This window comes from Anoplopoma fimbria, chromosome 20 (assembly GCF_027596085.1).
Source record: "Anoplopoma fimbria isolate UVic2021 breed Golden Eagle Sablefish chromosome 20, Afim_UVic_2022, whole genome shotgun sequence".
NCBI lineage: Eukaryota > Metazoa > Chordata > Actinopteri > Perciformes > Anoplopomatidae > Anoplopoma > Anoplopoma fimbria.
In genome coordinates this window covers 25,307,766-25,319,811 of record NC_072468.1, presented here as the reverse complement: position 1 = coordinate 25,319,811, position 12,046 = coordinate 25,307,766, and the positions used below count along the sequence as shown (strand labels likewise).

The 12,046-nt window shown below is 39.7% G+C and overlaps 1 protein-coding gene across 1 annotated transcript in view; it reads left to right on the top strand.

The window, feature by feature from the left end:
• tmod4 (tropomodulin 4 (muscle)) overlaps positions 1-3,364 on the top strand; it is a 179,933-nt gene extending 176,569 nt beyond the window's left edge. Inside the window, exon 11 of the transcript XR_008532158.1 lies at positions 3,354-3,364. The gene's annotated coding sequence lies outside the window, so the exon portion shown is untranslated. The remainder of the gene's footprint in view (positions 1-3,353) is intronic.
• Positions 3,365-12,046: the final 8,682 nt, after the last annotated feature.

Below are 12,046 nucleotides of genomic sequence, written 5' to 3'. Positions count from 1 at the left end.
AATTTTATTTTGCTGTGTTTGAAGGATAAGACTGGGTTTATTCTAGATTTCTGCCAAATTGCCAAACAACGCAGCCAAAAGCAGTCCAAAAGTTAGTCGTTTCTCAATACTTTCTGATTTTCACTGCCACAAATTCAACAAATAAAGGCCCCAAAAAAAAACAATGTAACTGAATCAAGTCTCCAGGAAGAGCACCAGACTTTGAAGCCAAGTTTGTAATGATTGGTTTGTCATATGATGCAATTGGGCCCCAAAATACTTTTCCCCATAGACTAACATTGGGAAAGAGACGACTGTAAATCAGCTGCAAATTTTTTGTTGAGGCAAATCAACTTCCCAGCATGAACACTTAAATAGCCCTTATTTAAATCATTAGGTCCTAAAAGTTGTAAAATGCACTAACAGCCGAATCCACACTTATTTTCATTCCTCCGTTCATGTGAATGAAGCCGAGACGAGTGGCTCGGAGGGGGGTTTAAAGGAAACGCTGGCGGCATCGCTCTATGGGCCCATTGATGCGGAAGATCCCCATGAGTCGGGGTAATTTTATCACTCGGCAGTCAAGCAATTTTCGCCAATTAGCTAATTTCATGCAATAGGAGTGAACCGAAGGCAGCTTCAAACACTGTATCCAGCTCTCTTTATACATCCATGCACTGAATCCATTGGGACAATATACTCCCTGTTTACGTCCACCAAAGCATTATGTGAACCCTAGTTCAAAAAACGTTCCTACAAATAGAAGAAGGATAAAGAACAATGATCGGAGTGACAAAACCATAGCTTTTTCAATTTTTTTCCTCAAAACTAGCAATAGCAGAGTAGCCAAACTCATTCTGCTGATAACAATATATGGCAAATTCAACTAAGGAGTGTAAATATAGTGTTTATTGTTCTTAAAGAGGACAGAGGTCATGAGGCTGTCTAGAGCTGCCTTTCAGAGCGCTCCAATTTTTTGTGCAGACGCTCTGAGTGCTTCTAGTTGAACATCTCTGAAGTCTTCATCTAGTCAGAAGAAACGTTATATGGACATTCAGCCAAATACATGAAGGGAATCTGCTAAAGCCTGTTAATAAAACAAGAGAAAACAAACTGGGGTTCAAAAAGTGTAGGTCCTGTTTGTCAAACTGAGATGCAGTTTCAAAAGTCTTTGTTTCTAACTTTAATATTACCCACAAAACAAAAAGAAATAACTTTTGGCAGAAGTAGCACTCAATACCAACTGCTATTCATGCTAATGTTGACATTATTATTATAGCTATTATAGGACAATTACAGTCGAGGAACTCCAATAGTTCAACCACAGGAAGTTGTTAAATCACCTGAAAGCTCTCTTTAGTGACTCACAGCCTCACGGTGGTCCCAGCAGGAATCACTTAAGACCCTCAACCCGGCATTTTTTATGTCATTAACGAACTAGCTGGAGCTTTATAGGTTTTAATTAGGAAGTAACGTGATTGTGGCGGGTGAGTCGAGGACGGCTACCGGTTCGAGATGCAGAGTCTGATGAGGCAGCAGAGAGCATCTGAACCTCATTAACTCTTCCATATAGTCACCGGTCTCCTTCAGTGGGCACCGAGAGGAGGGATATGAAGCTGCGTCAGCAAGTCTTTTCAATTGTTATTTAGAGCACCGAGTGTGATTGGTGTTTTCTCCTTTGGTTTGTTCAAGGGAGCGTGAATAATAACTTTAGAAGTTGTGTGACACTGATACTGTGACAAGTGGTCTTCAAATAAAGTCTGGCACTTTTTATGAGAGTGTGATAGAAACCAACTGAAGGAAAATGGACAAGGATGCAGATGCTGATACCAGTTACTCTTTTGACAAAACTAGAGGCACAAGACTACATCCCAAATGTTTCTCATCTATTATTCATGTTGGTATAAGGATCCTTCAGGGTAAATTTGAGTAAAGACAAAGACAAGGCTAAAGTTCCAGGGACTAGAACCATATTTGTTTTGACCACCAGAATCCTACAGGGTCAGACAGTCAACCTCTGTGCAGCTAATGACTCTGAATAGATGCCTGTGGGTCGGGATCTCATTTAGAGTTCAGCATAAAATGTATCACAAAACCATTCATCAAATACACACAAAGCAGTCATGCTTTCATAAACCTTTTTACATTCTTTCCTTTGCTTTGTTATGGTGATTTACCAAAGCGAGGACAAACATTTGTACTGATGAAACCTTTGCTGCTCTCTCAGAAATAAAGGTGCTAACTAGAACCCTATATGGTTCTAGTTAGCACCTTTAAGTCCTCAAAGGAGAGCCCTTTTTGGTTCCAGGTAGAGCCTTTCAAAAGAAACTGATTGGTTCTACGTTGATCCCATCGAAAAGGGTTATACGAGGAACCATATGTGAAAGGTTCCACCAGAACCCCCAATGAGAGGTTTTACAAAAAACCCTTCTATGATGTAATGGTTCAACCCAGAACCCTCTCTGGAGGTTCTGTCCAGAAACCTTCCATCTTCTAAAGCCTCGCTTATGTTATGTTTTTGAGCTGACTCAGAACCTTGATGAGGGAACGTTTGGATCTTTATAGTCCCGTGCAGGTTTTTCCTTGCGGCAAACAGAGATTCTCAAAGCTCCTTAAAGTTTTCCATTTTCCCCACACTTCCTCGTAGTGAGAACGTTTTAGATGTGCATGGACAGCCGAAAAACATGCCGCACGGAACCCCAGCAAAGGCCGCATCGATGGTGTGACTTCACTTTGGCATGCGGGCGCTTGCGGATGCTGCAAGCATTATTCAGGCTTAACAGTGCTAACAAGAGAACACTTTAATATTCCCTTTTATATCCCATAGATCTTTCTTCACCGTAACCATGATTGTAGTCAAGCCTGGGGCCATGTGGATAACGTCCCTCAGACTAATGAGGCAGAATTACTTTTATTTTAAGTATGTCATGCAGTGACCTCTGACCTGATCTTGGACTTGACTCGGTCTTAACTAATGACCTGCTCACGGTTTAGGTGGTCCTGTCTAAAACACCACTGTAGGGTAGATGAATATCTCATATTTCATGGCAATCCAATCAATAGTTCTTCAGATATTTCAGTCTGGACCATATATACTCTTCCATTATGGTTCACACTAAAGAAAAGAAGCTGAAAACTCAAAATTGAAGCCTCATGTACATCTGTTAATGTGTTTTATACTAGTACTGTGTAGCACTACTAAAACCTGTAACAGCTGCACTAACGTTTCATCCTCAAATATCATGTAATACTGTACCACATCAAAGGCAGATATAATAATATAATAATAATGGTCAAGCAATTAGAGATGACTAGAGACAAATGTGATGGCTGTGGTTGTGTCTGCAAATATAAGTGAACACACTTTCACAGTGGCATCGCTCCAGTCCACCTGTTGCCATCCGTCCAATCAACTGACGTGAAGAAGAGGTCACAGAGGGAGAATGAACCACACAGGGAGAGGAGTTCATTTTTCTTTTCACATAAAGAATCATATTTCCTGTATGAAAGTGCAAGAAACTACTAATGTAGAATCATCAGAGGTGCCTAGAAAGTAGAGTGTGATTAGTAGTGACAGACGAGAGGGAGAGGGTGAGAAGCCTAAAATCCTGTAAATACATAGATTTTTACGGAGGGTGCTCAAAGGGAATATACTTATTATAGTTCATTGAGTTTAACAATTGACTGAACAATCAGACGCATCTATGAAATCTAATGTCAAAGCATTTTAATATGCTCCATAAACTGTAAAGTTATATGTCAAAAAGGAGATTTTCCTTGCCAAACATTTGCTGCAGTCAGCTTCTTAGTCATCACAAACCTTAAATATGGTTTTAAAAGAATTAAATAACTATACTACACTTTTGATATTGAACCAACGATAACATGTTTTCTCTTTTACATGTGGCATCGACTGCTGTTTGCTGCCAAGATGATTTTACAGCAAGCAACTGGACTAATTGAGTTTAAATCTGTTCGTGTTTGAGACCAAATCAGGAGGATCTTTAAGCCACAACTGCAAAAAAAGACAATTAAATTAAATTAATGCTTTTATAGATTTAAATGAAGTTAAGCTTGCACACCAGTTCAGTGAGACAAGTCGTGTTATGGTGCTGCAGTCGCACAACTTAACTCAATAAACATAAATGGCTCATTTTTCATTCTCATGCAGTATTTATTTGTAGAAAACAAATGTGAAGAAAAATGATTTTAACTGGATTAAAGAAAAGATACAACAACAAACACTTTGAGCATTAATCAGGAGCTCATTTGTATTTTCTCCTCATGTGTTTTATTATTATTTATTACCATGCATCTAAACACAACTTTAGAAGCTTGGGGACATAAAATTTGGGTGAAAAGCTGTTATTATTATATCATTTATCATCTATTTTCTATTGCCTCCACATGGCTCTCAACATGGCAACTCCCAACGCGTTCTTTTTCCAAACTCGTCACGTAATGACGCTTGGTCAGAACCCTTGGCTTCACGTTCTAACACACTTTGTAGCCCAGTGTGTCAAAGTACGGCGCTGCACTGGGGTTCAAACAAAAACATTTGCTAAGATCTAGGTTTAGTCAAAAAAAACATCACAGTTGGGCTTAAAAAAGTAAAACATAAACAACGTAACATAAATATGTAAAACACATCATAAAAATCATTAACATAACTGGTACAACAAACACCGGTCTCATGGTAAATAAATCGGTGCAATATAAAAATATGTGCAATACACTGTACAATACTACACTTATTCTATCTGTATATATGATATTTTAGTTATTGTGGATTTTTAACTTCTTTTAACTTATTTAATATTCTTTACTGTGTTATTACTTACTTACTTATTTATAATACTTGTTTTGATCTTGTTTTTTTATTTACTTATGTCTCTTGTTTGCACTATACTCTCTGCTGCTAATCCTGCAAATGTCCCCGCTGTGGGACTAATAAAGGATTATCTTATTTTATCTTATCTTATCTTATGGTTGAAAGTCTTGTGTCTGCTTGACCCTTCCGACCTTTTCTTTTCTGTCTTTATACACCGTCCTCACACTCCTGGAGCATTGTATCTAACAAAGACAAGGACAGTATATATTGTGGATACTTGACAAGCTAATGGCCTCATACTGACGTTAAAGGGTGATTTGTACGTCGGTATAAGGAGTCTAGAGACGTGACGAGGTGTTGGTATGGCCAGCAGTTAGCAATTGAGGTTGCTAACAGTGCTAACAACGTATACCTGAGAGGATACTTTTCTGTGACATCCCTGTTGGCTGCTATGAGGACCAGTGGGACACGCTCACATGCACTAACATGCACTAAAAGTCACGGCTATGTTAACAAAAAACAGAGTAGCTCAGATATCAACACACACAAAGAGAGAACTACTCTAATCTCTGCTCATGTAGACATGACTACACTTTATCTGTACATAGCAAAACGTTTTTTTTCTGATACATTAATGCTCTGAATGTGGAATTTAGCCACCTTTAATGACATGCAAGCATCCCTGAATCATCAGCGTTCTCCACCCATCATCCCCTCGCAGGCTCTGGATCTAGTTTCCTGAGTGGAGGGAGATTTGTTCTAATCACTCCCCAATCTGCCTTTGAACAGCCTTCGGGGAGGGACAATGTCAGAGCACAGACACATTTTTGATACACATTTTAATATAACTGCTGCATGCGAGTGATTAAAATAACTTATCAGGAAAGGGAACCTTGAAGTGCAACTTGATGTATGTGATGAAAAAAACCCGGCTTCAATCAAGAAGCACCTGTTTAAAATTCTTGCCTGTGGTGCACACGGCACCGAACTGCTCCGAGGTTTCACTCCATGCTTTAGTGCAGTGATGGGGAAGACTTTTAACTAGATTCTATGGGAAAGTCTTACCCAAACTTCCTCACCCCTGCAGTGTTTCCCACACACGCACATAGATGTGTTCTTAATGACTGACTGAGTATTTTTAGACTTTTCCTAGAAGAATGACGAGCTCCCTGCAGCAGAGCAGAATGTACCAGAAGCACCGGCGTCTGGAAGTGAACCTGTGCAGCGGTGAAAGAATGAACTTTTAGCTATTCTAATCAATGTGCTTCCTTTAGCTAGTTTAATAACTATATCTTGTTTGTAGATTAAATACAAACAAGATATAGTAGTAGTTTGAAACTTCTTTGTACCCACTGATGGTGGATAATACGATGACTCTTCATCACATATGCCTGTCAAAACACCTTTTAAAAACAGAAATGCACTAGAGCTGATGTCAATGTTTATCACATCTCAACATATTTTGCTTCATGACATAATTGCCATAGCTTGGTTCTAAGTTCTCTTGTCTAAACAGGTACATTTTTTTATCAAAATATCTCATAGCATCATGTCCTCAACTTAAAAACACATACTTGAACTTCATATAATTCAATTTTGCGACTTTGAAAACCTTTACCGTATCCTCACATGTCGATATCAAGGTTAAAGTTTTACTATGTAAAAAGTATTGCAGTATTATCACCCATAATGTAAGTATTTGTAGAGTAAAATGTAATTCCTGTGGTGGAACTGGAAGGTTAGAGTGAGAAAGACATTGGGATGCTGCAACACACTGAGGGGCGAATTCATCACAAAGGAAAATGGAGTTTGCAGTCGCTAAACATGCACAAATAAGACAAAAATAAACTGTGATTTCTCAAAGCACCCGCAAAGGAGGAAATGCACTTCAGACAGTGCTAATAACGTCTCAGTGCTCCTGTGACATTTAGCACAAAATGTCCCATTTTATGCAAATGAGCGTTGTCACGAAAACAGTCCAATTCACAAAGATCAGCGCTAATAGCTACATGCTCTTTTAGAGAAAGTATTTGGGTCTTCAGTAACTAGAGCACATTCATAAAGGCTGTCAAATTAAATCCCAAATACCGTTTCTCTCTGTCACATTGAAATTCCTCGCCTGAAGTTTTGAGGAATGTCTCTGCACCTTGTCGGTGAGGACATGTAGCTCATAGTGTGAAACTTTCATTATTCTTTTTCTCTGCTCACGGTGTTCTTGGCGCAACTTTTAGACTTTGCCACATGGATATGAACTGCAGTCAGAGACAGAAAAAGGACAAATTGCGCTCAGCTGCTAATGTTAATGGCCATATTTGCATTTTTAATATATTCTGTGAATCGGACCTTGACATGGGGCAGATAGTTGTTGTAGCAGATCAGAAGAAAACCAATCCATCCATCGTGAATTCACCAGGGATTTTCTCGTACAGTCAAATTGAAAAATGTCTGCCTGACCTATAGCTTAAACAGTTCCTAACTTTTGTACTTTTATTTTAAATACACATGCGTGGGCATCAGAAATAAAAAATAATGTAAATAAGCGCTTGAACCGAGTGGGCAGTCAGCAGTACATCAGTAGGTGATGAAAGGTCACTGGCACATGCACTTATGTTGATGATGTGCAATTCTCAAGGGATTTTCTGATGATTAAGGCCCTGATCTTCAACCTAGTGGATACATCTTGAAATCGCCTTAAAACCAAGCAGTGTTTCCTTTCAACTGCTCATTATTTTAATGTAGAGTGATTTCAACTTCTAAACTTGTCTGGTTGTTGCTTTAAAGTGATTGTTAGAGGCCTTAAGAGGCCAAACTATTCAGGGATTCACAAGAGACAGGCTAAGAATGAGGAAAAGTCAGGGAGGATGAAGACAAATTTGTGTAGCAGCTCAATGTTTTTCCTTCTTTCCTTTCCCATTAATCATCGTGCTCCCGTCTGAAGGGGTCCCGACCCTCAGGTTGGGAAATCACTGGTTTAAAATACAAAGCTGGAGTTTACAATACATGTAGAGGGACTTGTTCATGGAAACATTTCACAGTGTTGGCTCCACTTTTTGTGGATTTTTTTGTATTTGACGTACATGCAAATTGGAGTGTCCAAGGAATAGCTTTATGGCCATTTGCATTAATCCTTCTATTTACATTTTTAAGGTTTAAGCTGTCGTTCCATTACTGGGCTCCTCTCATGTGTGCAAACTGCGACCCACTAATAAGCCCGTCTTTAGTGTTGTTTAATGGACTATACGTCGAGTAAAAGGCCGTCTTTTCTGCCAGTGCTGCTGCCGGTTAATTGTCCTCATGTCTCTGACACCGGATCAGACTGGCTTAGTTCAGGGTCGTGGTTTGCAGAATTACACCGCTACTGCAGTAATCTCTCGCTTTAAGCCCACAAGATATATTTAAATATTCCAGTGAATATAACCACTCTGCATTGAAGCTGGAGATATGTGTGGAAATGTCAAAATATTCTGCTCTGGCCTTTGGCTTCCTTTTCCCCCCCGACGAGTCTCTCAGTCGGTTTAAAGCATTACAAAAACCTTAGGCTACCTCTGCACACCGGCCTTGGACCCACATGTTGCTTTGCATTTTCCCTCCTACGTGAATTATTTCCGGCGCTTACTCCTGTTCTGTTATGGCAGCACTGATTGCTTTCCTTCTGGTGTGTTGTCTCTTCTGTCTCTCATATGTAAATGAACAGTAAGAATGAATTTCTTTGACCTCGTAGCGCAGAAGGATCATTTATCTGGGCAGGCTTGCTGGGTTTCTCATTAACTCCAGTGACTCGGCGATCACTGGGCCAAGCTGCTGAGATTTCTCGCCTTAACTTTCTCAACTGAAACGTAACCTCTTATCAGTTACCAGTGGCAGAAGATGAAAGATTTTATACGTGGGTCCAAGTGTTTTTCCAAGTGGGACACATAGCAAAAGTGAATATCTGCAATACAACAGGCAGAAATGGTGCAGTGATGGCGGAGGAATCACACTGATACCAGAGTTGTTCATTTCCTTCTTGTAGCAGCTGGAGCTGCTGTTACAGGTACAATAGCAGGTTGTCAGTTATTACCGTCACAGCAGTCTTTTCACTGTTTGTGTTGAATTGGTCAAATACTCTCTCTGCTCACAGCACAAATCAGTCTGACAGAGACCAGATATCTGTGTCCCAGATCCACACCACATGTAGGCCTTCACATTCTCAGCTTGGTTCTGTGTACTTGTTTTATTCTCTCCACAAAAGACATGAGGACATGCTGCCATCTTGTCACATACAGACGCTTGGTGTACCATTTTAGCGCCATTTGTAACGTGCAGGGTAGTCCGACAGACTTCTACAGGTACTTGGTTAGTTTGAGGAAAAGATCATGGTTTTGGGTTAGTCACATAGTTAGGACTGTAAGTTAAGTATGTTGGGTACATGGTGTAAGTAAAAGATATAGTTCAGATGTTTTGAAGTGGGGTTGTAATCTTTTGTCAGTGTGGTGCCTGTGGCTTTGGGCAAGACCCCATTTTGGAGAAGCAGTTTGGTTTAGACCTTTAAAAAAAATCAATACCAGTTGAATTGTACAGTATGGTTAGAATATTTCACAGCTATACCATGGTATCAGACAGCCCTTTTTGACGTGAACTGAAGCCATTATATCCATCCAAGCTTTCTTCAAAGCCAATAGACTCCATTGACAAAACACTCATTTTACCTCCCAGATCTCAGTAGTTGCTATTCTGTTGCTGCCTCCATCGATGGATCGATTTAGTTGGTGCTGTTGTTTGACTTTGATTAATCTGAATTTACGCGGTAAAACAGGTCCTGCTCCAATGATCAGAACTACCCGTGCGTACGTTATGTAAGTTAAGCTTCTCCCTACGCAGACCGGGTGAATGGACGGACATATTTGCAGCTGATGGGTTTACATTGGAGTTTGATGTTTCTTTTCACACACATTCCCACCTGGAAGCTATCCAGTAAAGCCACAACCTAATCTGCTGGCCACTGAGCAGCTTCACTTGGGCTATTGGGGTTTAGGGCCTTGCTCAAGGGCATCTCAATGGTGGTTATAAGGAGGGGGCAAGTGCTAGACTGATAGTTCCTAATAAAAGAAGCCGATTAAATGCATAATATTCATTATTTAAAGGTGAAGCGTTCAAATCTGTATGATACGATAAGATTATATCAGACGTGTTGCCCCATTGTCTACCCTTCAGGCAGCTCTCAGCCTTAAAAAGGTTGGTGACCCTTAATCTAAACATATAACCTTCATTTATTTCTGAATCTCACAGTTGATAAAATATATTTACTTCTAGACATTAGGCTATATATCGAGAATCATTTAAAAAAAAATAATGCTGCCATGTTGTTTGGATTTTATTAACAAAGATGCATCCTTGGGCTTTTACAAACTATTGATCCTAATGGCTTTTGTAAACCATCTATCCAGGGAAAGTTAATAAAATAAACCTCATAGAGCAATTTAGAAATGAAACGATGAAATTGAGCCCAAAAGCTTAAAGAGTGATTCTACAGCCCATATCCTTTCCATTCCAAGAGACAAATCATTGATTACCAAATAGTCTGAGCGATCATACTCATTTGAAACACTTTCTTAAGTAAATACATGCTGCTGTTATTATAAGTAGTCTTATTATATGAATCATTTATGTCATATACATTGAATGTGTTGTATCTCTGTTATGCTGCTCATTCTGTACACATGACATCTATTGCATTCTGTCCATCCTGGGAGAAGGATCCCTCCTCTGTCGTTCTCCCAGAGGTTTCTTCCTTTTTTCTCCCTGTTAAAGGGGTTTTTTAGGGGAGTTTTTAGATGTCGCATGTGCACAGATTGTAAAGCCCTCTGAGGCAAATTTGTAATTTGTGATTCTGGGCTATACAAAATAAACTGAATTGAATTGAATTGAATTGTTTTCATTTTGTAAAGTAATGCCAACTGCTCTCAAAATAACTCCTGACTGAGAAAATGAATGAGAAATGTTTCCAAAACAGAAAGAAATAGCAGTCTATTCTCTGAAAAGGAAACATTAAACTAAAGGAAAGACTCCTGAAAGAAAAGTTATTGGTGTCTCTTCTGTTCTCTTTAGCTCTACGTCTGTTCTCTCAGACCTCTGACATCGTCTCAGTGCATCTCTGCCTCGCTTTCTCGCTCATGAAATGAAATTTGTTCCCCCCCAACACGCTCACCTCCCTTTATTCATTTAATATTCTTTTCCTCTTTCCGTCATGAGCTTTTTTGCAGCCTGATGCTTTCATCAGGCCAACTGTATCATCGACATCAACTGTCATAGAAACATAAAAGGCTTAAGCGCTGGCTGCACTTTGTTTTCCTGCCATAAACAGAAACCCTTCAGTCTGGCAGAAGCTGCAGGTTTTGCAGCATTCACAGTGTTGCACGGCGAGCACATTATTTGTGATATTGCAGCCGGTGTGTGGGTGGGAAAGGTCACCACATCCATATGGCATAAACACACCAGACCTTTAATGTATTTCAGCGTTTCAGCTGCTCCACTAAATCAGTGACGATTGTTGCCAAAGGGATGTTTTTTTCTATGATAGAGACAGTGGAAATTATATAATAATGTCAAAGCAACAAAGTATTCATCACGCAAATGGTCTAAATATGACCTTGAGTTGTAGCGGTTAATGCGTTTTGTTACCAAAGGCAACCACTTATTCCAGAGTAAAAACATCATAATTCAGTCCTGTGACAGATGCAGCATTTTGTTCCTTTTTTTTGTTCGGTCTCGGTTTACAAAAAGGAGCAACAGGATTGTGGGGTTTTTACTGGCAGCTGAGTCATACATGTTTATCAGAATATGAAGCTTTGTAGTTCAGTCTCTTCAACTTAGAGTCCTGCAGCAGATTCACAACATCTTACACTTTCCAAAGCATCAATGTTGACAAAACAGCCTCAGGTTAAGGCCCATTACATGCTCGTTCTGGAGCTTTCAACCATGTCACACCGACTTCATCTGCAGATAATGTTCTAACTTAAAGGAGCTGCATGTAACATTCTGGACATTGATAAAGGAGCAAACAACTATTTGCCAGTTCCCCCTGAGGCGAACGCTGTTAGCTCTGTCAGCACTTCCGACATAGTTAGCACCTGTTAGCACTGTTAGCTATGAGACGCCGGCTCGCCGTCAACATGCTGAGAGCCGTTGAGAGCCAATCGTAATGCTCCCATATTTGGAATATTGCACCTTTAACATTATTCTGAGTACATTTAGGAC